Raw genomic sequence first — 25,761 nt, forward strand, 5'->3', positions numbered from 1 at the left:
TTTGGTAACGTTTTGAGAGGTATCTTATCACAAATTCTAACTGTAAATGTATTTAGGGTTATTTTCAAAAGAAGTTTGATTTTTCCCAAAAGAATCCTAAAAAAAAAAAAAAAAAACTTGTAATAAACCTATAAAGCTGATTTGCATATTTACAAATTTTTGAATAGCAAATATAGGCAACTCATTAAAAACACACACACACACACATTTTTCAATGGCTATTTGTGAATTTCCAGGTACAGTACGTACCTCTAAGGGATCACCTATTAATGACAAAAAACGATGTCCGTCAAGTAAAATCTTGACATACAAGACATCCTTCTTCCCAGTACCTGCCAAGTGATTTGTTCACTAACCACTGTCATGTTAAACGATGGTGCCGAGGTAAAAACACTGCGCACCCCTCCTCCACCCCCACCCAGTCCAGATGTGGCTGCCTGTCATGAGATGAAATCTGCTTGAGTAAAGCTGTGTACATTACAGCAAGCATTCCAGATTCTTAAAATGACCAAACACTTTGGTAATAATACAATGTATTCCCCGTTTTCTCAAATATACAAAATATACATTTCCAGTTTTTTGTTTTGTTTTCTTTCTTTCTTTTTTCTTTTCTTTCATATATATATATAAATAATATATTATATATATATAAATAATAAAGTTTGTAGTTTAAAGGTTGCCAAACAGACTGTGGCGCACGCGGCAGAGAGCTTGGCGCTGGCGGCTCAGTTCTGGTGCCTCTTCATGTGGTCCGAGCCAGGTGGTCCAAGTGCCAGAAGCTGCGGTTGCAAACCCCCGCACTGGAACGGCTTGGCGCCCGTGTGCTTCCCGTAGTGGCGGGTCAGCTCATCTGATCGCGTGAACCTCCAGTGGCAGCCCTCCCAGGTGCACTTGTAGGGCTTTTCACCAGTATGCGTCCTCAGGTGAGCTTTTAAATGAGAAGACTTCGTATAAACTTTTGTGCAACCAGGATAATCGCAGTAGTGGATGCAGCGTTTCTCCAAATCGGGATTACTCAGGTTGGATATTTTGCGTATTAACTGGCAGAGTGCCAGGTAAATTTGGATTGTGAATTGACAGTTTGGAAGCAATTGTAGGAGCATAGGATGGAGGTGGCGTTAAATTCTGGAGCATCTCTGATTATCTATCAGGACTTCCAGGCTCTGATCTTGGTGGTGATGGGGGAAAGTAAGTGGCCTGTTGTGGAAGAAACTGACTTGGCATAGTGTATGTGCAAGGGGGCATGCCCTGGAATTGTTTCACTGAAGTCTCCAGAACAGCAGAGGTGTGTGTGTCAAGGCCTGCCATGGCGGCTGACGTAGAAACATTAAGGGTGTCCATTACTGCTGTCTGGTTTGTAGAACTGGGCATGTCTAGATCTGGTGTATTCAGTAGCTGGTACAGGTGGCCCTGCTGGGGAGGGACAGAAAGATGAAGATCTGGTGTAGTGAGTTCTTGTTTGATGAAAATATTGTTCACCTCTGGAGCTGAGGTCTGGTGGGAGCTTAATATATTGGTGAACTCAGGGAGGACCTGGGTTGGGGCCGGAGGAGGAGGAGGGGAAGTCGTTTCACTTTGGTGGCTGAAAATGGTAACAGTTCTGTCTTGATGTATGTTACTCACGGACTCTGGGATTTGTAGAGGCCAGTTCTCAGGTGAGTGATGTCAGGGAGGAAGACGTTCATGTTGATGCTGTAAGGTAACCCTTCACTGTCAGTGAAGAACTGGTCTACGACTGAGGCACTGTCTCGTCTATACTTTTTATGCTTTGGAATAATTGGAACTGGAGGAAGCTGAGGTGTCAGATACTTCTCCATTTCACACCTTGTCTGGACCAGCTCCTCTGGAGGCAGCCGTGGGCCAGCGGCGGGAGGCAGCGCTGGCTGTGGCGGCTGCCGGGGCGCTGGCTGCGCCTGTGGGTGGTAGTGAGGGTGCTTCAGCTCCTCGCCCGGGGAAGTGCGCCGCATCGCGAGATGGGTTCGTGGCGCCTGGCACCGACTTGAGCTGCGCTAACACAGGATCATCCTGCGGGGCCAGCGGCTGGGGCACAAGTCCAGGCGGGCGCTCATGGTCAGCACCCGCGTAGCCATGGGCACTAAGGGAGCGGCTCTGGCTGTGGTACGTGGGTTAGGCCCGTTTCCCACCTGGCCCATGTTGGCTCGGGCGGCGAGCTCCGCCGCGGGGCCGCAAGCGGAGGAGGGGAAGCTCTGGGCAGACCCCTGGGTCAACAGCAGGCACAGTTTTCAAAGGCTCACACGAAAAGCAAAACTCTTACGCTCTGCCATGTGTAAACGCCAATGTCCTCCAGGCAGCCACTTTCTCCCGCCCCACCCACCGCGCGCTCTCTCACTCGCTGGAGCCCGCTCCCGCCACCGCAGATCTCCAAGAGCAAGCTGCCAGCGCAAGTTCCTGCCCCGCGACTCTATGTTTTGAACATGGTTTTTCTTTATGTGGCTCAAATATAAACCCATGTTAAAATACACTGAAGACTCACCTATATTCCGTCCTCACTAATCTTTAACCATTGCCCTTCATGAACAACTGATTTAATTGTTTCTAGTATATATTCTTACTGTTTCTTGTTCTGGTAGGAGGCAATAACAATAATATGTGATTATGTAAATTTCTTTCTTACCCAAAAGGGAGTGCCCCTTATCCTGTCTGCCCCTTATTTTTCACTCAATGAAACAACCTGGAAAACACTCCACATATGCAATAATCTTAACTTTCTATGGTATAGATAGACCAAAGTTGGAACTAAACAAATGATGGACATTTGGGCTATTTCTGAATTTCATTTTTAACAATATTTTTGTATTGAATAGCTCTGGGAATCTATTTTATATTCTTGCAAATGTACATTCAATTTTCAATCCTTCAAGAATTATTGCTCTATCAATGGCTATTTTTTTGTACTTTCAAATAATAAAGCCCAATTCGCAGGAGGGTTGCAACATTTTTCTTTCTCCCAGCAGGTATACAAGTTCATGCTTTCTGTAGATGCCCCGTATACAGAGGACACATTTTTGGATATTCTGTGCACTATCAGAATGTGCTTGTAATTTCTTTTTTTTCTGAGAGAACCATTTCCTATTTCTGTTATTTTTTTCTTTTTATGTATGATTGATACCATGTCATGCTTACAGAAGAAAACAGCAGTGTTCTACTCTACTAAACCCATGGCTGAGTGAGAGTCCAATGCTGAAACCAATCACTTCTTCCCAGTACAAAGATCACCAAGGATACAATGCATTTTGGTAGTTTGTGTCTTCCACCAAATTGATCTATGTAATCTAAGTCCTTATACCTATTGCCTGAGAGTTTTAAATATTGTTTATTTATTTTAATGTTCATGTATTAATGGTGATAACATCATTTATTTTTTAGTTAGAGTTTTATCTATTTATTGACTTTTAGAAAGACCCGAGGAAATGAGTCTTAGAAAAAAAGACTTCCTGCAAAACCACGAATATTGAAAATAAATGCCTTAGAAAGTAATACATTGGTACAATTGTTCAGCATACAGTAATAAATATAAGATCATGTTAGGTAACATTGATGATGGCAGTAGAAGAGAATATGAATCAAGCATTCAAGAACATACAGAATACCCTAAAGAAACAAGGAATCACAGGCTCTGATGTGAGAATTGATGGTTGAACTTTGCCAAGCAGGAGCTTCTGGGGCTGAAGGTGGTGTCATAGAGAACACTCAGTGGGCAGGTGGTACAAATGGAGAAGCACCCCCCAAAAAACTGTAAAAGTAGATTATTAATTCTTATTTGATGTCATCTCCAAAATTCTGAGACAAAAATATCTGTAACTATGAATCCCATAATTATGAGCATCCCTAGATGTATTAGGGCCAAGATACCAATGGTAAAGTTTTTGTAGTAGATTGTGTGCTAGAAAAGGAATGTGAAGTTGCAGAAGGAAATTATAGTGTTAGCTGAAATCTCAAGGCAAACTTCAGAGGAAAATGTTTCTTTTTTACTAATAAAATAATATAGTTTGTTGATCTTTTTCATGTTTTTTCTTATTCCATATTAATAGTATATATCTTAGGAGAAAATGAAGGAGAAGCCTTTGTTTCAAATAGTGTCATCTTCATCAATCTCAACCTATCATATTACCAGGGATATATGTGGATTCACCCAACACACATTTTTCTCACTTCAGTTATCAAGTCCCTCTAATATTCTCCAGGTGCCATTCCAATAATATTACCAAATTATGTCTGAATTATGTAATGGCAACTGTGCTCCCAGTGTACATAGGCTTTCTTATAGATTCAGAATTACCATATATTATCAAAATAGTTCTTGATATAATCTCATCTTGAGGTTTTTCTGGGGTAGTGTGTTACTTTGATTTCATCTTTCTCTTCTTGATTAAGCAGTAGGAACATATTGAAAACTCTACAATTTTCAGTGAATTGAAATGGAAGGATTGCACAAAAGTAAAGAATTGCAACCATCTGAAAAAATGAATCTTAACGTAGTAGGTGTGCACACAGATGTATTTTTTTAGTGCTGTCTTTTGACCATTTACTACCTGACCTAATAATGCCTTTAATTTATTATCTAAGATGACACTGAGAATCATGCCCTCTAAGACGGTTTTTTGATTTGTATTTATAATCTTTTACTTCATTAAAGTGTTACCTTGATGCTAAATCTGATCATCTTGTATGACATATACGGAGTCATATTACATATATCCTAGAGGTACTGTGTATGAAAGAAGAACAAGTATCAAATATGGACGTGTTTCTGAAATAAAAAGTCCTCAGTAGAAATGTTGGCCATTATGTTTAATTATGCAGTTCCTCATATATGTGATTTAATAGATTTAAATCTTTTCTTTTAATAACGGCTACATATGTTGTTGCTTCAAATTGTTTTCATAATGTTAAAATATTCTAGCAATATTGTAGAAAGCTTTTTGGTGGTATTTTAGGCCTGTCTTTGAATCCTCAATGTAGCTATCCATCTTGCATATATGTTATTATCATGACCAGAAAAAATGTCTTAAGTGACCAAAGACTAGCTATTGAATATCAGTAGAAATATTTTATTATTGTCTTCTCCTCAGTCATCTGGAATAAAGGTGGTAATTAAAGTCACAGTTCAGATAGACTCAAATTCATTCTATTGTAAGGTTTTTAATTAAAGAACAAGAATTTGACCCAAGCCTAAAAGATGACTTCCATATAATCCCAATATTCATCTGCTTGAAGAAAGCAGAATGTATTTCTTCAGTAAAGAAACCAAACATAAAATTGATACAGAAAATTTGATGTTAACCTGATGGAGTATTTTCTATAAAAGGCATGTTTTGTTTTAAGTCAAGTGTTCTGAAATAGTAGGTATGTATTTTAAATTGTTTCAAGCCACATATTAAAAAATACCAGGCATCAGGACTAAGATTGTGGCTCAGTGGTAGAGTGTTTGCTTAGCACATGTGAGAAACTGTGTTCAATCCTCCACACCACATAAAAAATAAAATAAGAAAATAAAGTGTAAACAAGTTTTGAAAAAAATAGCAGTCATCAGAAAACCATGTGGATGAGGCTAAATCATTCCATGACTCTTTAGACCTTTTAGATATAAAAGACAGGATAGTAATAAAAACCAAAATAGTGAAACATTTATGAACATAGGATACCACTTTGAAATCTGAGGTAATGTAGATATTTGGTTAAAATATCAAAGAGTTGATTTCTGTTTATTTTAATTTTTAACTGGAATCTACTATTTGTACATGGATATGAGACCCATTATTGTAACTCAAAATGTGTATATAGTGTGTAATTATGAGATCAGGGTAATTTTCATCTCATTAAAATTATTATTCTTTGTTTGAAACCTGCAAATTTCTGGCTATTTTAATTTGTTTAAGAAGTTATTATCGAACATAATCACCTTATTGTGCTTTAAAACCTAAGAGTTACTTTCTGATCTTAACTGTTTTTGGTACTCCTTACACACAATCAGTCCCTTTCTCATTCTTATCATAAATCTGGTTAGCATTTCTGTTTTCAGTTTCTGTGTAATCAACTTTTCAGCTTCAACACATAAATTCTACATGCAGTATTTGTGGGAAAATAAATGTCATTACTAGGAAAAATAAAATATTATCCTCAATTAATAATTTGGGAAATTGACATAATTCTCTGCATTCACTCATTCAGTGTTTTGAACTTGTCTATAATAATAAATCTTGAAAAAGAATAAAAATATATAAATCAAATATCCATATGTTTTCAAGATTTTATGGGGCTGGGGATGTGGCTCAAGCAGTAGCACGCTCGCCTGGCATGCGTGCGGCCCAGGTTCGATCCTTAGCACCACATACAAACAAAGATGTTGTGTCCGCCGAGAACTAAAAAATAAATATTAAGAATTCTCTCTCTCTCTCTCTCCTCTCTCACTCTCTCTTTAAAAAAAAAATATTTTATGGGTCACATTTTGTCAATGAGAGTAAGTTTTGTGACATCTATTTTTATAAAAATGGCATATGCTAATTCTTATAAATGTATTTATAATAAGTGAATATATTATCTGTATGTTTTTGTATTGTAAGTTTCAATAGATCCATATTACCATGGAATAAATAACTTTAAAAATTGTATTAAAGTTGGCTCAGTAGCAGAGTCCTGTCATTCCAGTGAATGTGGAAGTTGAGGCAGGAGTATTGAGAGTTCAAAGCCAGCCTCATTAACTTGGTGAGGTCCTGAGAAACAATTTAATCCTGTATCAAAAAAAAAAAAAAACAAGAAAGAAAGGGGACCCAGACACAGTGGCTCACACCTGTAATCCCAGTGGCTTAGAAGGCTGAGGCAGAAGGATTATGAGTTCATAGTCAGCCTCAACAATGGTGATTAACTAAGAAAATTAGTGAGACTCTAAATAAAATACAAAATGAGGCTGGTGATGTTGCTCAGTGGTGGAGTATCCAAGATTTCAATCCCAGAAGGGCCAAAACAAACAAATAAATAAAAGGTGCTGGGGATGAGCTGGACCTGTGGTTAAGTGGTAGCACAATTGAATTGCATGGCATGTGTGAGGCACTGGGTTTGATTCTCAGAACCACATATAAATAAACAAAATAAAGATCTATCAACAAAAAAATATTTAAAAAACTGGAGATGTATCTCAGTGGGTAACCACCCAAATGCACTCACCCTGTACCCCTTCTCCACCTGAGATGCCCACCCTAACACATGTGAAAGAATAATATCTCAGCCTGGCCACCTATTCAGCTATTCTCCTTTAACAGCCCATGAGGACACAATCCTCACTGCATGTCCATCCTTTCATGCCACCGTGTGACAACGCACTGGGCCTGCACTAAGCCACACGAGCACAACTAGTTGTTAAGGTCCAGGTTCAGGTATCCCTAATTCATTCCACTGGGACCTTCTATTTTATAAAATGGGTTTCTAATAATTCAAAATGACAGGTTTAGGGCTGAAAGTACAGTTCAATAGTAAAACCAGTGTTTCCCATGTGCCTTGCTCTGGGTTCCTCTGCCACGAGACTAGCGTGAGCTTTATGAAAGAAGATTTGCTGCATAAGAAATTGCTAGAGAGTTTTAAATTAAAGAGACAGACTCTCATACCTTTAATGCAGCTCCGAGATGGCTTCTCCTAGTTCCCACCTCCAGCCACCTAATGTGGTGGCAAGGTTTACAGAAGAGACTAGCGAGGGAGGGAGAGCACGCCAGGGAGTGAGCTTTTATTGGGCAACAAAAAATTCAAGGGAAAATCCCATCCAATGAAGGATAAGGGGGGCAGCATCCCAAGGTCAGGGCTGGCAATTGGGTCTTCAGGTCAGTGGCTAGGCATGGCTCAGCACGGACAAGCCCTTGGACCTGGGAAAGTGTGGGGAAGCTTTTTAACACAGGCTGTGTTTAAGTGCCTCTCACCCAGCCAGGGAGGTTACTCAAATCACGTGTAAGGATGGCCTCCCACAGGACCCAACTCCAGTATGTAAAAAAAAAGCCAGGCAGGCCTGGTGGCACATGCCTATAATCCCAGTCACTATAGAGGCCGAGGCAGGAGGCACACAAGTCTAAGGTCAGCATCAGCAATGTAGTGAGGCCCTAAGAATCTTAGAGAGACGCTGTCTCTAAACTATAAAAAGGGTTGGGGATGGTTGTTCAGTGCTTAAGAAATCCTAGATTCGGTCCCCACAACCAAAAACAAAACCAAACCCAAACTAAAAGGGAAAAACAAACTGTATTTCCCAATATCCTTTGCAGATAGGGGTCTCTATGATTCTCTGCTGGCCAATGAGATATCAGTGGAAGCAACTGGTCCTCTAGATCTTTGTTTTTTCCTTCTTCCTTTTCCCCTGATTGCTGTATTGAATAGACTGCAGAATGAAAAACAGAAAGGGTTCTGGGGCATGATGGCATAGCTGGATAGGCATAGAAGCCCAGACTGCCAACCACTGGGCTTTTTTGATTTTCAAGTAAAAGGAAATCTTTTTCAGTATTTTATGGGTATATTTTTCTAGTAGTGGAAAGACAGATGCATTGATTTTTCTCCTTTTTTTTTTACTTTCTGTTCATTGTCCTCAGGTACAGGAATAATGTAGGCCAAGAGAACCAGCCATCGTTGTCTCCAATTATTATTCAGGTCTGGGGATGGAAAGAAAGTACAACACAAAACCTCGACTTTACCTAATCTGAGCCCTTGGGGCAGAGTTAGGCCTGAGTCATTTCCTAGATCCCTCACCTGCCCCAGAATGTTCTCAGAGAGTGAGTATCTTTTCTTTTGATGCCAACAGTCAAGTCCAAAATCTCAGGGCTCCCATGGCTCTCCTGAGACCTGTTCCACAAGAGGCTAACACTGGTCCCAATCTCAATTCCTGCACTGATGGACCTTTAGGAAAGTGATTTTAAGCAAGCCTTATTGTTCCCATTTTTGAAGTGGGTCTTCTCTAAAAAAGACTGGAATCCAAATGAACACAGAAGGAAGAAGCCAGAGTCCAAGGACTGAAGATGAACCCTGCCTCCAGAGAAACCTAGGATTTGAAAAGATTTCCAATTAAAGTGAGGTGGAAGGTAAAGTATAGACCTTGACATAAAACAATAGCCTGACAGCAAAATGTCAGGTGTGGGAATGGACATATGTGTGAGAGACTTTTCACAGCCTCCACTATAGGTGAAAATGAATGCTAAAATTGCAATATGAAATATAAGAAAAAGGAACCACATTTTTTTCCTTTTTCTTTCTTTCTTTCTTTCTTTTTTATTTTGTACAAGAGTTTGAACCTAGGGGCACATACCACTGAGCCTCATCCTCAGATTTTTTTAATGTTATTTTTTAACTTTTGAGACACATTGTTAATCACAATATTAGTGTGTTCTTATATCAAACAAGCACTTTGGTCACAAAATAAATATGTCATGTTAGCAACTACTTCTCTTTTACTAATTTTGGGTTTTTTTCTTAAATTCAAGTTAAAATGGTTTATTTTCATATTTAATAACTTTTTTATAATTTTTGACATTATTTTTTTATTTTTATGTGGTGTTGTTGATATAACCCAGCACCTCATGTGCACTAGGCAAGCACTCTCCCAGTGAGCCACAAACCCAGCCCACATTTTAATTAAATTCTTTTTATTCTTTCTACCCACCCTTGCTTTTTTGTTTACCCTCCAATCTATGTGACTAAAAAGGCCTGACAAATGATACTACCTAATGTAAATTTTGGTGTTTGAGGCACTGGGTTTTGGAAATATTTGCACCCTTTGGCCAGTTTTTCAGTATTCGACTGTATATTTTGAATTCTTTATAGGAGTCTTTAGCATTGTTGTAGAACAATGCAAAGAGTTTCCCAAAATATGGCACTATTTTTGGAAGGTTTGTGGACATAGAATGACATGATGAGAAAAGCACCTGGTATGGTGTGGTTATGTGATTCTGAGAAGACACAATTTCATTGTGAGGTCACAAATGGTGTTCCTACCTTTAATGTCCTTCCATTTGTTCTTTAGCATACTTCAACTCATCCTTCAATACCTACTTTAATGTGAAGAATTCATACTCTCAGCCAATAACTATACCCAGCCAACCAGAACCCTTCTCTGAAGACTAAGAATCTGAGCAGCAACAAAGCAACAGCAGAAAGGCTTCCAGTGTGCTCATATAGCAGCAGGCTCAGGAAAGACTATAAAGGGGTTTGGGGCACTGAGATCACCTGGCAAAACCCAGCTCCTGGTTTTATTGAATTTTGCCATCAGGTTCCCTTGACCTCCCCAGTGTCATCTAGAGCATTTTTTTTAAAAGCACCCAGTTCAGTTTCTGCAGCTTTAAACCCAAGTCCCCAACTGCTGCCCTATCTCGACAGCATTGAGTCAGGCTGTCGGAAAAAAACAATAGTTATACATAAGTCATTATAAAGAGGCTTTTCTTCTGAGACCTAACCTTTAGAAAGATGGCCATGAACAGACACTTATGCTCCCTCATTCTGAGATGCCCCAGGCTGGCTGCAGAAGAGATCACAGATGACTCTTGTTTGCCAAGTAGCTGGGCCCATCCTGTGTTGAAAGGATAAGAGAAGGTGCTGAAGGCCACAGAGCATTAAAAAAAAGAAGAAGGCCATGTTCTTTGAAAACATGCTTTTTTAATCTGGCTGGGATCTTTCACAAATAGGGCAGGGACGTTGCTAGTTTCTTGACAGTGCCTCTTCTGCATCCATAATACAAAGACAGTGCTGAAAACATTCTCACATTTATGCAAATAAAGTATTATCATCAGCTGGAATTTTGTAAATGGAGATACTCTGTGGTGAGCAGAGTGGTTCAAGGTGAACCGTTGAAGATGTGGGGTTCAAATGTGACCAGAGCCCAAAGGTAATTGTCCCTTAGACTCAGTGGTGTCACAACCGTGGGCATCTCTGCAAGATCTTTTTCATTCATTTCAGATGGAGTTTTCAAGGAGCAATGGAGAAGCCAGGTGACAGGGAGGCTGGTGTAGGAGTGAACTTCATGGAAAACCATGGCTAATGAAGAAGAGCAGAGCCATTTGGTATGTTAGTGGATGCTGGTGGAATTGGGCCAAGCCAGACTGCCAAGGTTCCAGGGCTAGAGGGAAAAACCTGCAATCCCAGAGTGTTAAATATGTCATCGGAGGATGAGTTACGTGGACAGAATGCAGAGGATCAAATGGGTGGAGTGGGCGTGGCTCTGCAGAACAGTGCAGCTAAGAGGCCAGATGCTGGGTGGAGTCTATGAAAAAAATGGAGAGGACCTAGTGGGCAGAGCTGGTGAGGCAGAGTCAGGCTGAGTGAGTGGAGCCCAGCTCGTAAGAACAGTGGGCGGGGAGAAGACAGGGAAGCACGTGGGAGGCAGCACCCCACCCAGGACCACTTAGGAGAGCACAGCCTAGGAACCAGGAGGCACAGTGGTGCAGGAGCAGAGGGCATGGTGGGTGCATCCACAGGAGGCAAAGGGAGTCAGAAGAGGCATCCAGTAATTCTGTCAGGAGTCACTGTGGACCCAAAGGGGAAGCAGGGTCTTTGGGCTCTGAGATAGTAATATGACATCAGGGTCTGCTCCATTGAGGGCCTCAGTTTCCCCTCTTACCCACTGAGGCAATGGAGGGAGGCTAAAGATGCCATGGCACAGCCTTTCTATCTTCCTCCCTCTCATGGGATGCTGTGTACTTTCTATATTTTCAGGTTGGTTGGGTCCCATGGGGTTTCTGGAAGGGGTTCTTGGGATATCTCCTGAGACACTTTGTTTGTGGGGAACAATAGGTTTTTCTGGTGTGTCCACAGGGAATTTTCTTGGTGCCTGCTGTTTACATATTGAGACCCTGAAGTCCAGAGAGGATAAGCCTGTGATGCAGCCATCACTTGCTGGAGCCTGATCTGGATCACACAGTCCCCTTCACTCACTCACTCACAGGCAGAGGTTTCCTAGCACCTGGGCAATGAAAAAAAAGCATTGATTAGGGAAGAGGCCTTGACTCTTTCCAGGTGCTACTTTGGAAAACTCCCTACGTCTGTAAAGTAGGACATAAAGTGATGTCTGCCTCTCAGGCTGGTGTAAGGCCAAGCTCCAGGTTCATGATTCTCTAAAAGGCAGTTTGCAATGGGTGGGGCAGGGGATCTATTTTGACAGTATTATCATTTAGTATTTTATTTTCTTTTCAACATTTCTTTTTTAGTTGTAGGTGGACACAATACATTTATTTTATTTTTATGTGATGGTGAGGCTTGAGCCTAATGTCTCATGCATAATAGACGAACACTCTACCTCTAGGCAAAACTGCAGCCTTCATTTAATTTTATATATGGAAACATAACTCCTTGCATTTAAAAAAAGCTATATTACCAGGCTCTGTCCTAGGCAGAGAGGACACAGACATGAACAAAACAGCAAGGAATCTCTGCTCTCATTTTCGTGGGGGCTACCATTCCCCTGGACTGACCCAAGAATTCAGGCACTAAAGAAACATGAAGTACTGACCCCCTTTAGGCATCTGATCTAATGTTACCATCCATGGCAATGTTTTACCTTCTCAATTATTCTAAAACACACCCCTCACCATGTCATTTAGCTGCCCCAGTCCTTTCCTACCTGTGAGATAAAGGCCTCCTTAAGGATCCCTTCCTTGCTTGCTTCTCCAGTTTCATCTCCCCACTTCTCTTTGAGGTTTCAAGAATTCCTGTCTCATCCCTACTTGTACTTACTGCTCTGCTTAATGTGGGTACTTTCCCATTGTTAGAAGTGCTAAGTCCTAATTAGACACTAGATGGCACCAGAAGTGTACTTTTGACATTTTTCTAGCTTCCACCAGAGTACCTGCCTATTTATTGTCTGGCTTGGTTAAGAAACATTTTAGAAAACTCTTCAGTACTTGCTTTACAAGCAGCTTTTTATTTTTTTTGTACAAACCTTCATTAATTGTATTATGAAATTAATCATCCAGCTATGAAAGGGAGTATTACAATAACTACCCAGTGTGTGTGTGTGTGTGTGTGTGTGTGTGTGTGTGTGTGTGTGTATGAACATATATTATTTTTTCAAATTTTATTCAGAAGTAGGAAAAGGGATTCAATTTAGTCATGGCCTGGGATGTTGTGCCTGAGATGTTTCAGGAGTCCTTACTAATATTGTGCCTGGGATGTTTCAGGAGTCCTTACTAATATTGCAGGTATTTCATTCTCTTTTATATAGTGTGATTATTATAAGCCATTAAATAGAATAAATATATCTAAGAGATGCCAAGTGTTATCTCACTTGTAGTTGTCCACTGGGTATCTAAGTGAATATTCAGTGCTTTTTGGCAAAAGCAGCTTTTAAGTCCCTCAATATGAGGAGGATTTGTGAACATTTAGCAGAACTTGTCCCCATGGATGTGATCATCAATATTATATATATTATATAAAATGATGGCATGACTTGGTTATAGGAATAAAAGTGGTTTAACATGACTTATTTATTTATAATTATATATTTTATAAATACTTAATGTAATTGTACAAATACTTAATGTAATTCTATATTTATAAAGCAATAAGTTTGAATACATGTATCTCTCTGGGTCCCTATTTCACACATACATGTTTATAATATTGTCTTTAAGATAAGCAGGTTTGGGGGAGGGATTGGTGTGAGTGTAATGTTGAAAAGATCAAGGACAATTGCTGAATTTTTGACTTGAGCACTCTAGGGTAGTGGCTGATACCCAATCCTGTATGGAGCAGAAAAACCACATGAGGCAGGGAAAAGAGTGCTAGTCTTGAAGAAGGCTTTTATATTGATGTTTGTGATTTCTCCTTGATATCCACAAGAACATGTCTGAACATGAGAGGAGAGGACTGGGAAAAAAATGAATATTTGGAAATCAAGGGAATGTGGAAAATACTACCATGAGACTGAGCATGACTCAGGGTGTGGCTACAGGGAGCTTTTCTCTGAGCTGGGGACACCCCTATATTTAGCATTGGTGAAGAAAATTATATGAAGGAGACAGAGAGTGAGGGCATCCAGTTAAAGAGATAGGAAACCAGGAAAATGTAATAACATGGATTTCTGGAAGAGATGATTTTAAAATGAAAGGCAGAAACTTAGGTTCTAAAAACCACTAAAAAGTGAACTACAGGGTGACAAAGCAGGAACCTTGAAATTTGGTGCCATAGTGGTTTCTGAAGATCTCAGTGGAACCCCTATCATGTGGTGGGAACTGAAGCCAAATGGAAGATACATGGAAAAAAATATGGTCAGCATAGTGAAGGCAATAGCTGGAGATCATTTTTTCTGATTGTGTACAGTAAAATAAAGGAAGACTCAGCCAGGTGTTAACATTTATGGTGTCTGAGATGTGGGGAGAGCTCATTTCTGCAAATGTTTTTTTGTGGCTGCAGAAAGCTTTTTTCTATTACCATGTTTGCCACCTACACCCTAGAGTTGATTTTTTAGTAGTAATATAAAAGCTCAATAGTAATTTCTGGAGGGTAGGAAGGGTGCTGTGGCAGGGCAAGGGATGAAAGTAGAACTAACTAACTAGATATAATCATTTTGTACCATGCACTTGGAAATTTTATGCTTGATTCCATTAACATGTGCAATAAATATTTGTTAATTAAAAACAAATTAAAACTAATTATTCCATTTAATCACTGCAAGGTAGGCACTCAACACTGATGGAGAGAGTATCCTTATGGTTTGTTTCCTGCTTATGAAAATGATCATTGTTAATCACCTATAAAGAGAACTGATTAAATAATTTTGGAAGAAATAGTATGGATTTGAAATGCCTTGTTGTCACAGAATGATGAGGTTATCTGATGGTCACTGAAATATTTGAAGCACTACAGTCCACCCATTGTAAAGGTAGTTTGTGCCAGGTTCATCCTTTGGGAATGTAATATTTTTCCTTTATTCCTTCACTATTTGTTGCAATCAAGTCACTGGAATCTTCCCACCCTTAAAATGACAAGGTTACTAAGCTCCACATGTAGGAAGCAATGCTATTCTTTTTTTTTTTTAAAGGAAAATGGCCATGCATCTGCTCTTTAATGTTTTCCTACAATATATTATAATAAAAACAAATTTTCAGTCTCTTCACAAGTAGTAATTTATATTCTCTGGATTTTTTCAGCCACAACAACTGGATTCTCTTTTCTGATTTTTGCTGCAGCTTCTGCTTTGTAATCATATGGACAGTTGTGCTTGTCAGAGTAACGGTGAAGTCCACAAAACAAATTTCCACATCGGCAGTCAAATCCTGTAAGGCCAACTTTCTTTCTACACATGAAACATCTGTTCTTCTTTGGTTTGGGTAACTCAGGAGCTTTTTCTTCACTTTGAGAAATACTGGGCTGAGAAACTGATGGACTGGGCTGAGTGACAACTGGCTCTGACACCTCTGTTTTCCGGGTAGTTATTTTGTCCTCTCTTGAAATGCTCACTTCTGTCATTTGCTGAGTTACAGGCAAGGCAGCCACAGGCACATTTCTTGATTTTTCAGATGTGCTGCCAGCAGCACCTTCACAGTTGTTTAAGCTAGCCTCTGCTCTCTGTACAGATGCAGAATCTGAGGTAGGACTGTTGGAATCACTGGCTGTTCATTTAATTAGGTTAGTGATTTAAGCACTTTCACTTTGCTGCAATCCTACACTTGAGTATCCAAACCATTGGGCTCATTCTGCCACTATTCTGCTGCCTCTGAAGATGTTCTTTGTAGCAAACAGAACACATTCCATTTGTCCTAGAATTTCCATAAAAGCCACATCCTGTACTACACAGCATGGGCCCTGGGGTCTGGTTAGTCTCCTGAGCCATATTTTTCTGCCTGCGGGGGCGGAGGGAATGCAGAAGTTGAGGTCGCGCGCGACGCCGGCGCTATAGGGCTGAGCCGAGGCCTCCCGGAAGGATGAGCCGGGCGCCTGGAGCCGCCGCCACGGGCCAGGAGCGGGTCGGGGCCGCAGGTGGAGGTGGTGGCGCCGCCGCCGCCGCGGGGTCCTTCTTTGTTCCTGCAGCAGCGCCGAGCGTGGCCGGGACACGCCGGAGCTCGGGAAGTGAGAGGAGGGAGGCGGGGGGGGGGGGGTGCAGAGGAGGAGGCGGAGGGAGGACCGGAGGCTGCGGCTGCTAACGCTGTTCTAGGAGCTCGCCCGTCGTCGCCTCACGCCTCCACGGGCGCCCAGGTGGGCCGAGAAAGGGTTGAGTGGAGCGCACGTTGCGAGGTCCGGGTGTAGTGAGTGTCCGCTGAAGGCGCTTTCCGTCGTTACCGCCACCGCCAGGGAAGCTGCGCGGCCCCCGGCAGGGAGAGAGCACGAAGTCCTGATGCAGACAGCTTCGCCATCTGGCCGACTGACGCTAGCTCTTCTTCGCCGGGCGCTCGGGCCGAGGCGATGCTATTCTCCTGCATTGTTTTGAACTCTTCTATATGAAAGATTTGTCTGTTCCCAAGAGTTTTTATCAGTGAAGTCAATTATGTTTTATTAATAAATATATATTCATTTGTTGCTTTCACTTATAATTTACTGTTAAAGGTTTTTATTTTATTGCTTATATTTTTTCCAGCTTTCACTCTTTCAGGATCTTTTACTTTAGTACTTACATCATTTGTCAGGCATCCACATTTTGGACACCTTGGCAGACTCTCCTCTTACTCTTCATTTTCTTCCTCCTTCTTATGTTAAGGCTCATTTTTAAATTGATGTCATCAAATCCTAGAATCATCACTTTCTCCAGGGAAATATACAACTTTTTACTGATATTTTTGGGTACCTTGTGTAATTTGTCAGGCCCAATGCAAAATGAAAACTTAGACTTCCTGTCTAGAAGCAGGTGACCTCTACCATTGACATTATGCCACAGAAATCTATTTCTTTCTTCTGTGATATCTTCAAATGCCATGGTACATTTTGTCTTTTAATTGTCCTTCTTATTGCAACATTTTAAATTATTAGGTGTATGCCATATCAATTCTTAATGCAAACTTATGAACAAGTCACATTGGAGAACTTACACTTCCATGTTGTGTTCATTAATACCAAAGCAGGGGATATGTTACACAGAACCAGTGCAATTGTTTTTACTACACCTTGATAACTGTGAACAATTTCTCCAACTGGTTTGTTAATGAGTTTGAAAGAACTGGAAGAAAAATGACTGTGGATCACCCTACTTTTCCTTTCCCTTCATATTCTCAGCTGGAGAGGTTGGGTTAACACAGTGAAGTACCTTGAGTGACAAAGCTTTCTTCTTTCTGTATTTGAATCTAATTCTGATTGGAGATTAATGTGTGGCCTCCCTGGGTTTCATCATGCTCCTCTTTTTTACTTACTTGTGAATAGGACATGGTCACATTGTACCCAACTCTCTCTTAGCTCCCATATTTCCTTGCTCACTAGAATTTGTGATAATGGGAATGAAAACTCAGTGTGCATGAGGTGGCCAAATGCAGTATACCTGCAGGTTACATTTATGTGCTGTGTTCATACCTGTGGTTCATTGTCTTCTTGGAATTTCCTTTGAAAAATAAGTAGTAAGATAAAATCAATAAAAATTATGATAGCAACAGCAGAATACTCAATCAAGGACAGATCCAATGTGAGCAGTAATCCTGACTGTGTAGGAAGAGCATCATGGGGCTAGTCCTCCTTTTTCTGCCTTCTGCCTCCTCCTCTCTCTCCATCATCCTTCCCTCCCTCCATCCCTTGTATCCCTCTTCCTCATTTGCACAATAGTAATTACACTAGGTAGGATATATGTACTCTGAAAATATATATATATATAAGTGAACATTAGAGTATTGTAAAGTATAAGTACAGAATTATCCTGCAAATATCTAGAAGTTGTTTATCTTATACAATTAAAATTTTATATCCATTGAAGATCAGCACCCATTTTACCCTAGCCACATTTCTTTGCAAACAGCTGTTTACATTTTTTTTTTGCCACTAGGAATTGAACCCAAAGCACTTAACCACTGAGTCATATTCCCCGAGTTTTATTTATTTATTTATTTATTTATTTATTTATTTATTTATCTATTTATCTATCTATCTATCTATTTATTTATTTATTTAAATTTAGAGTCAGCCTCTCAGTTGCTTAGGGCCTGGCTAACTTGATGAGGCTGGCTTTCAACTTGTGATTCTCCCACCTCCGCTTCTCAAACCACTGGTATTCAAGGTATGTCCCCAATGTACCCAGCTTGTTTACTGTTTTTTTATAGGGATTTTTTGTGTGTTTTAGAATTTATACTTTTCTCAGGTGATGGGTAAGTAATTTCTCTCATTCCAACAGTTGAATCTTTTCCCTGTTCATGCTTTACTGTGCTGTGCAGAAGCTTTTGGTTTAATGAAATTATACTTGTCTGTTTATGGTTCTTTCCCCTGTCTTTTTACTGTCATAGCCAAAGAACCATTTCCTAAAGCAATGATATAAAGTGTTTTTTCTGAGTTTTCTTTTCAAATCTTGCTCACAATTTTATGCTTTTCTTTTTTTTTACATTTTAGATTGAAAAATAGTAACTTCAGCTTGTGTGGTATAGCATATTTTAATACATGTAACACTGTCTAATGATCAAATCAGAGTAAAGTTTATATTTGTCACCTTAGTAAGATGGGAAGAGATGAGGAAATGGGACCCCAGTATTTTCATCCAGAAATTTTACAGATTCACATCTCACTGTTACATTTTTTCCTCTTTGAGTTGATGTTTTGATAAGGTGTAAGATAAAGTTTGGTTTTCTTTCTTTGCCATGCAGTTATTGAGTGTCCTCAGCACCATCTGTTAAAGAGACTATCCTGTATCCATTCTGTATTATTGGTCCCCTTCTCAAACATGAGTGTGAAGTGAGAGTCTGGGCTTATCCTTATTCTCTTTTTTTTGTGCATTGGTCTGTATGTTGCCTTCTATTTCAGTACAAAAGTGTTTTAATTCTTATAGTTTGTAATTTGTTTTATTCCATCTTTTTTGCACTTGTTACAATTAGTTACACATAACAGTATAATGCATTGACACAGTATACACAAATGGAGTATAACTTCACATTTTTCTTGTGCATGATGTAGAAGTACACCAGTCATGTAATTGTATAAGTGTACAGGGAAATAATATCTGATCCATTTCATTATCTTTCAAATCCTCATACGTCTTTCCCTCCCTTCACTTCCCTCTCTCTAATCTAAAGTGCGTTTATTTTTCCCTAGTGCCTTCCATTGTGAATTAGCATCTGCACTTCAGATAAAATATTCAACTTTTGGAACTTTGCTATTGGTTTATTTAGCTTAGCATGATATTTTCAAATTCCGTCCATTTGCCAGCCAGTTGCAATTTTTTTTTATTTTGAGGTTAAATAATATTCCCTAACACACACACACACACCCCTCCCCCCACACACACACCACATTTTATTTATCCATTCATCTGTTGAAGGTTACCTAGGTTGGTCCCATAGTTTAGCTATTGTGAATTGACCTACTCTACATTGATGTGGCCACCAGCAATGTATGAGTGTACCTTTTGTCCCACATCCTCATGAACACTATTATTGCTTGTATTCTTGATAATTGCCATTATAACTGCAGTAAAATAAAATATTGAAATAGCTTTCATTTGCATTTCTCTAATTGCTAAAGATGATGGTCTTTTTTTAATACGTTTGTTAACCAATTGCATTTATTCTTCTGTGAAGTGTTTAGTTCCCTAGTCCATTTATTGATGAATTCTCTCTCCTTCTCTCTCTCTCTCTCTCTCTCTCTCTCTCTCTCATTAAAGTTTGTTGAGTTCTTTATATATCTTTTAGATTACTGCTCTATTTGATGTTGTGTGTGGTAAAGATTTATTTTTCCATTCTGTAGTCTCTTTCTCCATGTTATAGATTGTTTCCTTTGTGGAGAATAAGCTTCTTAGTTTGAATCCATCCCATTTATTGATTACTAATTTTATTGTTTGTGTTTTAGGAGTCTTGTTCAAGAAATAAGATCCTGGGCCTCATATATGCCAGGCAAGGGTTCTACCACTGAGCCACTACTCCAGCCTCAGAAACATTATTCTTAAGGGAGAAAAATTTAAAGTATTCCCTCTAAAATTCAAAAAAAGGAAAAGGTTGGCTTTTTTGGCCACTTCTATTCAACATCCTTGAAACTCTATCCAAACCAATTAAAAGAAAGAATTAAAGATACATGAATAGAATAAGAGGAATTCAAACTATCACTATTTCCTTATGACATGATTCTATATTTAGAATATCCAAAAAAAATCACATGAAAACTTTCTTGACTAATAAATAAATTCATCAAAATAGCACAATATAAAATAAACACCCATAAACCAAATGCATTTCTATACTTAAGCAATGAATCCACTTTAAAAAAAAAAAAAGGAAAGCCACCCCATTAACAATGGCCTCAAAAAAGAAAAAGAAAGAATAAAATAAAATACTTGGGAATCAATCTAAAAAGAGGTAAAATACCTCTACAATGACAAGTATGCCGGTGGCGCCAGGGGTCCTGAGGAAACTGCCATGGTCGCCTTCGCAGGTGAGCCCATTCCCTTCCCACCTCCGCTGTCCCCAGCACACTGGGGCCACCGCTCCCAGCTGCGCTCAAGGAGTAGCCAGATGTGCCAAGCTTTGGCAGAGCTCGGGCTGTCGTCATCCACAAGGACACGCAGGAGCACATAAAGGCAGAGCGCAAGCGGCTGCTCAACTGCATTGCAGCCTCCAAGTGATGCAAGCACAAGCTAGAGCGCACCTCCTGCCTGGAGGAGAAAGGGAAGAGGCTCAAGAGCCAGAACAGCGAGCTGGCGTCCACCGCGTGCCTGCTGTGTGAGCAGGTGGCAAAGCTCAAGCAGAAAGTCCTCAGCCACAGCAAAAGCAGTGGCCAGCTACTGCCCCAGCACCAGGTGCCTGCGGACTGAGCCCCAGCGTGAGGTGTATGCCTGGCCTCCCTCCTTGAGGGGCAGGAGGAATAGGGAGGCGGTCGCCCTGGACTTGGAGAGAGTGGGATCCCCAGGGATATCCCGGGAGTGCCCAGAACTCAGAGAGGGTTTCCTGGACTTGACAAGCTGGACCCCCCCTTAGGGGGGGCAGCGCATGACCCCTCCCTCCCACTGCCTCTGTTCCCCCTCTAGCTGCCACTGTTACCTGCACTGCCGCCCTTTATAGCACAAACCCTTGCCCCGCCCGCCCCTTTGTACACACCACTGCAGAAGGGGGCTCTGTGGGGAGCAGCCTCCAGCCTGCATTTTCTTTTACTTTTTTTTTTTGCCTTGGAAGAGAGAAGGATGCAGCTTTCCATTCTGCCCCATTTATGTTTCTACTCGAGAACAAATGGTTGTGTGTGCGTGTTTTCTTTTGTTGGTTTTTTAAAGACATGGGAACAACAACAAAAACTACTAAGCCATTTTCTCCTCTGCTACCCCCTTCTGTCCTCCTGACACCCCTCCCCCCTGCCCTTTTGATTCTTTTATTTCTGTTTTTGTTTTGCTACTAGTCCACATTCCTGTTTGCAATTCTTTGTTCACCCGTTTTTTTATTCAGTAAAATCTCCTCACTCCAAAAACGAAAAAGAAGAACTTTTCTCTTGTGTTTACTATAGACAGCTTTTATAGTGTTAAGATATATTTCTACTATACCTAGTTTTCTAGTGTTTTGACCATGTATTTTGTCAAATCCTTCTTCTGCACTTATTGAAATAATTTTCTAATTGTTTTCTTTACATCTATTTACTTAAAAATATGAAATAAATGTAAAAACCTTTGAAATAAATAAAACACAAGGAGATCAGTCAAGGGAAGTGATGGAGCCCCATGAGAGCAGGATGATAATTATAAAATACATCTGAATTAAAAGCTAAGTTCCATGAAAAGTGGAATCAACATTTTTCATGTGTGTGTATTGGGATAATTACTACACTAATTTAAGTATTTGTAGAGTAGGATAATATAAGATACTATTACAGTGTTAAGAATTAGGAAAATAAGAGGAGCTCTATCATAAACATCATGCAGAATTTAGCTGAAAACCAAAAGTGAAGTCTAGAGATGTTTTGTACAAAGCAACAAAGTTAAGCAAATAGATCATCAGTTTTCTTGCTGCTGAGTACAGAGTAGAAGGTAATAGTTTACACACATGTTTTTAATAAATTAAATAAAATAATTAATTTCAAGGGAGACTAATAAACCAGACTATGGTAGAAGAAACTGTCAAGTTTCTTAACTTGTTAAACTGTCTTTGACACATCTATGACCAAGAAAGAAAATTGACTATTTCCCATAAATAAACTCAATAATAACAGAAAGTCTTCTCAGATAAATGGCTACACTTTTAATAATGCTGCAATAGTCATTAACTCTGGTGCCTCTTACAGAATAATCACTCAGTGCCTGAAAGATTCATGGGAACAAAGAAATAGGTACCCAGGGCTTTGAGTCTTCTTCAAGAAAAATTTCATTTTTTTCCAAGCTTTGGCCATCCTGAAATCAATGTGTGGATTCAGATACTTGGGGCAAAGCTGTACTCTGATGATCCAATTACTTTATTCTTTTAAAATTACAAAAATTTCTGTAGAAAATGCTTACTTTACCTGAACAACTAAAGTCTGTTGTCATTCATTGAATGAATTTAAGTTGTCTTTAAAAAGCTTTTTTTTTTTCTTTAAAGTTTTCAGTAAACAAAATCATTCTTTGATATTTGGGTGAAAAATCAGTGAAAATTATTTTGAAAGTTTGAATATTTCTCAGGAAAAGATAAAATACCTTTCTCTAAATTATTATAAACTGCTCTTATTACAGAAAAGTCAGTAATGTAATAGAAAATAATTTAGTTTTTATTGCTGATGTTGGTTTTTTTGTTAGTTTATTTTATTCATTTATTTTTTTGGTTCTGTTCCTAGTAAAACAATGTAAGGCCTCTCACTTGACCCGGACATGTATGGCTTGTTGTATTAGAAAATAAATTAAAAAAACAATCAATCAAACAACAACAAAAAAACTAATGTTTTATGTGAGTGTGTATACTCTTAAAATATATTTTTCAGATTTTTCAACTAAAAACAACTCAGAGTAATGACACCTAATATAAATAGATATGCTTCCCATAGATCTTTATTTTCCAAATGAATAGTTCATGAGAAGTAAATATGAAGAGTAAACTGAGACATCTTCTCTTAGAAAGAAATCAAGGAAGGGATAGAGAGTGAGAGATAAGAAAGAAATAACCAATAAAATGAGGAAGGACAGAAGTAGAGAAGAGATAAAGGAAGGAATAAATGTGACGATTTTTTTCATATGGGAATTAAGATAGGTTAAAAACCTTCTTCCTGAGGGAGCCAGTTTTCCTTCCAATTACCCCTTTCCATTATAGTCCATCTTCTCATCCTCTCACCCTCATCATATTGAATATTTAGCAGATACATATTGTGATTATGAACTAATCTGTTCTTGAAGATGATTTCTTCAGTAACTGTACAGTCCAGCTTAGTCATGAGCAGGTAGTTTAAGAACTATGAAAAAAAAAAACTATGGATACCAATCATGCAGGATTTTCTCTTTTCCATTCTAGGAACCAAAATGAGAACCTTTTTTCTGTTACCCTTGGCTGAGAATGTAAGGGAAGGTCCTGATTGGCCCTGATTATGTCCAAATCTACTAAATATTGTTGTGAGCATAATGGAAACTTATCTGGACAGAAATGACTCACAGATTCTGTTATCTGTTTCTGGTAGATTAGTGTTAATAACTACCATAGCTCAGAAATGCAAGATCTACATGAAAAGGGATAAGTGATAAAAAAATGGAAAAAGAATATGCAGCTATCAGTATCACCAAATGCTTACATATTTATCACATTAATCAGACTGTATTTCTCAGTAACATCACCCAAAATTTATCTAGCCTTTAATGTGTATTAGCACACCTCTTTACTGGGACTATCTTTATTTAGTTCAACCAGAGATTAGTTGAGTAACAAAAAGAAAGTACTCTAATTTTATAGGTAGCATATTGGAAGTAAAGTAGACTTTAAAATAATCTCAGATAGTTTTCTCATTAATATGAGTGTACTAAAATAAGTTTAGAACATCTTTTTCTTAGTATTCAAAGAATTACTACCTAGGGAGCAGAGTGATAAATAATCAGTTTTTATTGATGTAAAAGTATCTTTTGAATGTAAGGTACTAGTTTATTCACTAAGGACTTATCTTCACTGTTCTCTAAAAAGGTAATGAAAATTGTAAAAATAGAAAAAAAAGAAAGAAAAATAAGGATGTTGGAAACTATTTATACTCAGTCCAAGTTTTAATGTTCAGGACAAGTCCTAGGTCTGGGTACATTTCAGGCAAGATAAAACACCAAGCCTTCTCTAATTGTTTTAATAAACAGACTATATTTTAAGAAGACTTGTAGATTTACAGAAAAATGAAGCACATAGTACCATGATACCATATGTCTTCCCTTATTCAGAGTTTTCACTACTTTTCTCCAGTGAAACTATTACTGTATTCTTGATCCATAGCAACTTTGAGATAATAAATTGTTATTATTTTAAGCTGATAAGCCGTGTGGTAATCTGTTATAAGGGAAAGAGAGAGGCTAATACAGTAGCCCATCCCTTAAAGGGTATAGTAATATTTAGGGGTATGGGCAAAAGTAGGAGCTTATTCAAATCCCTTAATGGTTATAGAATAAGGGGTAAGATACATAAATATTCTGGTTATTGAGGATAATGATAGTAAAGAATGTGATACAGTAATTACAGATATATGTAAGTATATCTGTAAAAGGCCTCGAGCTAGGCACAGTACCTGTGTTGGTAATGAGCCTCTATTTTTTCAAAGCCTGGTCTCTCTGATGCCAAAGCCCTGACACATTCTATTATTCATGGCATATAGGACTGGCTGAGTTAGTATTAAGAATGCCCAATAAAGACAAAATCAGTGTTATCACAGACTTAAACTTAATCAAGAAGCAAAAGTCAGGTGTGTAGTTACTCAGGTGGCAAAATGAATGTGTAACCGAAGTCATTTACACTAGCATCTTCTAACAGAATCTAGACCCACCAAAGCCATAACTAGATTTCTTTCTCTAAACTTTCACAATCGTTTCACAAAGAATTACCCACAGGTACTGTCTCTTTCGTGTACCAAGTGCTGTCACGAAGAAGGCCCACAGGCAACAAATGTGATCACTACAGATGGCTCCTTGTCTTGTGCCACCCTGGAGCACCCACTAGGACTATGTTAACCATCAAAAGTAATTTTTGGTTTGCTTCAAAATGAATTCCATAATATTTTTCTATGAAGCAGTTGAGATTTTAAAAAATGGGAAAATAATGTTACCATTTTGATTTATAAGAATATAATATTCCTTGTCTTTTCATTTTCTTAAAGAAGTCAAGTTTCATAGACCAAGGTTAAGAGGGGAATTGCCAAGCAGTCTTTGTTTCAAGGATATAGTGACACATCTGTGCCATTCATCATTTAAGACATTTAAGCATATAGAGCAAAAAGTACATAGATTCAATTTTCTATGCAAATTTTGCAATATTTACACAACTAACAGAAATTCGTTTTTTTAAAAACACTTGCTAAGAGGCAAATATATTGTACTTAGCCAATCAATGAACACATAATTTTCTTTTGTTTGTTTTGGTTTTTTATTACAAGGGATTGAACCCAGGGGGTGCTTGCCACTGAGCAACCTCCCCAGCCTTTTTGTTGTTGTTGTTGTTGTTGGCAGTTTGGGGGTGGGTGGGTGGGTACCAGGGATTGAACCCAGAGGCA

General features: G+C 39.0%; 2 pseudogenes; both read right to left on the minus strand.

The window, feature by feature from the left end:
• Nucleotides 1–725: 725 nt before the first annotated feature.
• LOC144374611 (Krueppel-like factor 5 pseudogene) lies at nt 726–2,090 on the minus strand (annotated as a pseudogene).
• A 12,997-nt stretch (nt 2,091–15,087) lies between these two features.
• LOC144374605 (AN1-type zinc finger protein 5 pseudogene) lies at nt 15,088–15,591 on the minus strand (annotated as a pseudogene).
• Between the last annotated feature and the right edge of the window lie 10,170 nt (nt 15,592–25,761).

This window comes from Ictidomys tridecemlineatus, unplaced genomic scaffold, assembly GCF_052094955.1.
Source record: "Ictidomys tridecemlineatus isolate mIctTri1 unplaced genomic scaffold, mIctTri1.hap1 Scaffold_77, whole genome shotgun sequence".
Classification (NCBI taxonomy): domain Eukaryota; kingdom Metazoa; phylum Chordata; class Mammalia; order Rodentia; family Sciuridae; genus Ictidomys; species Ictidomys tridecemlineatus.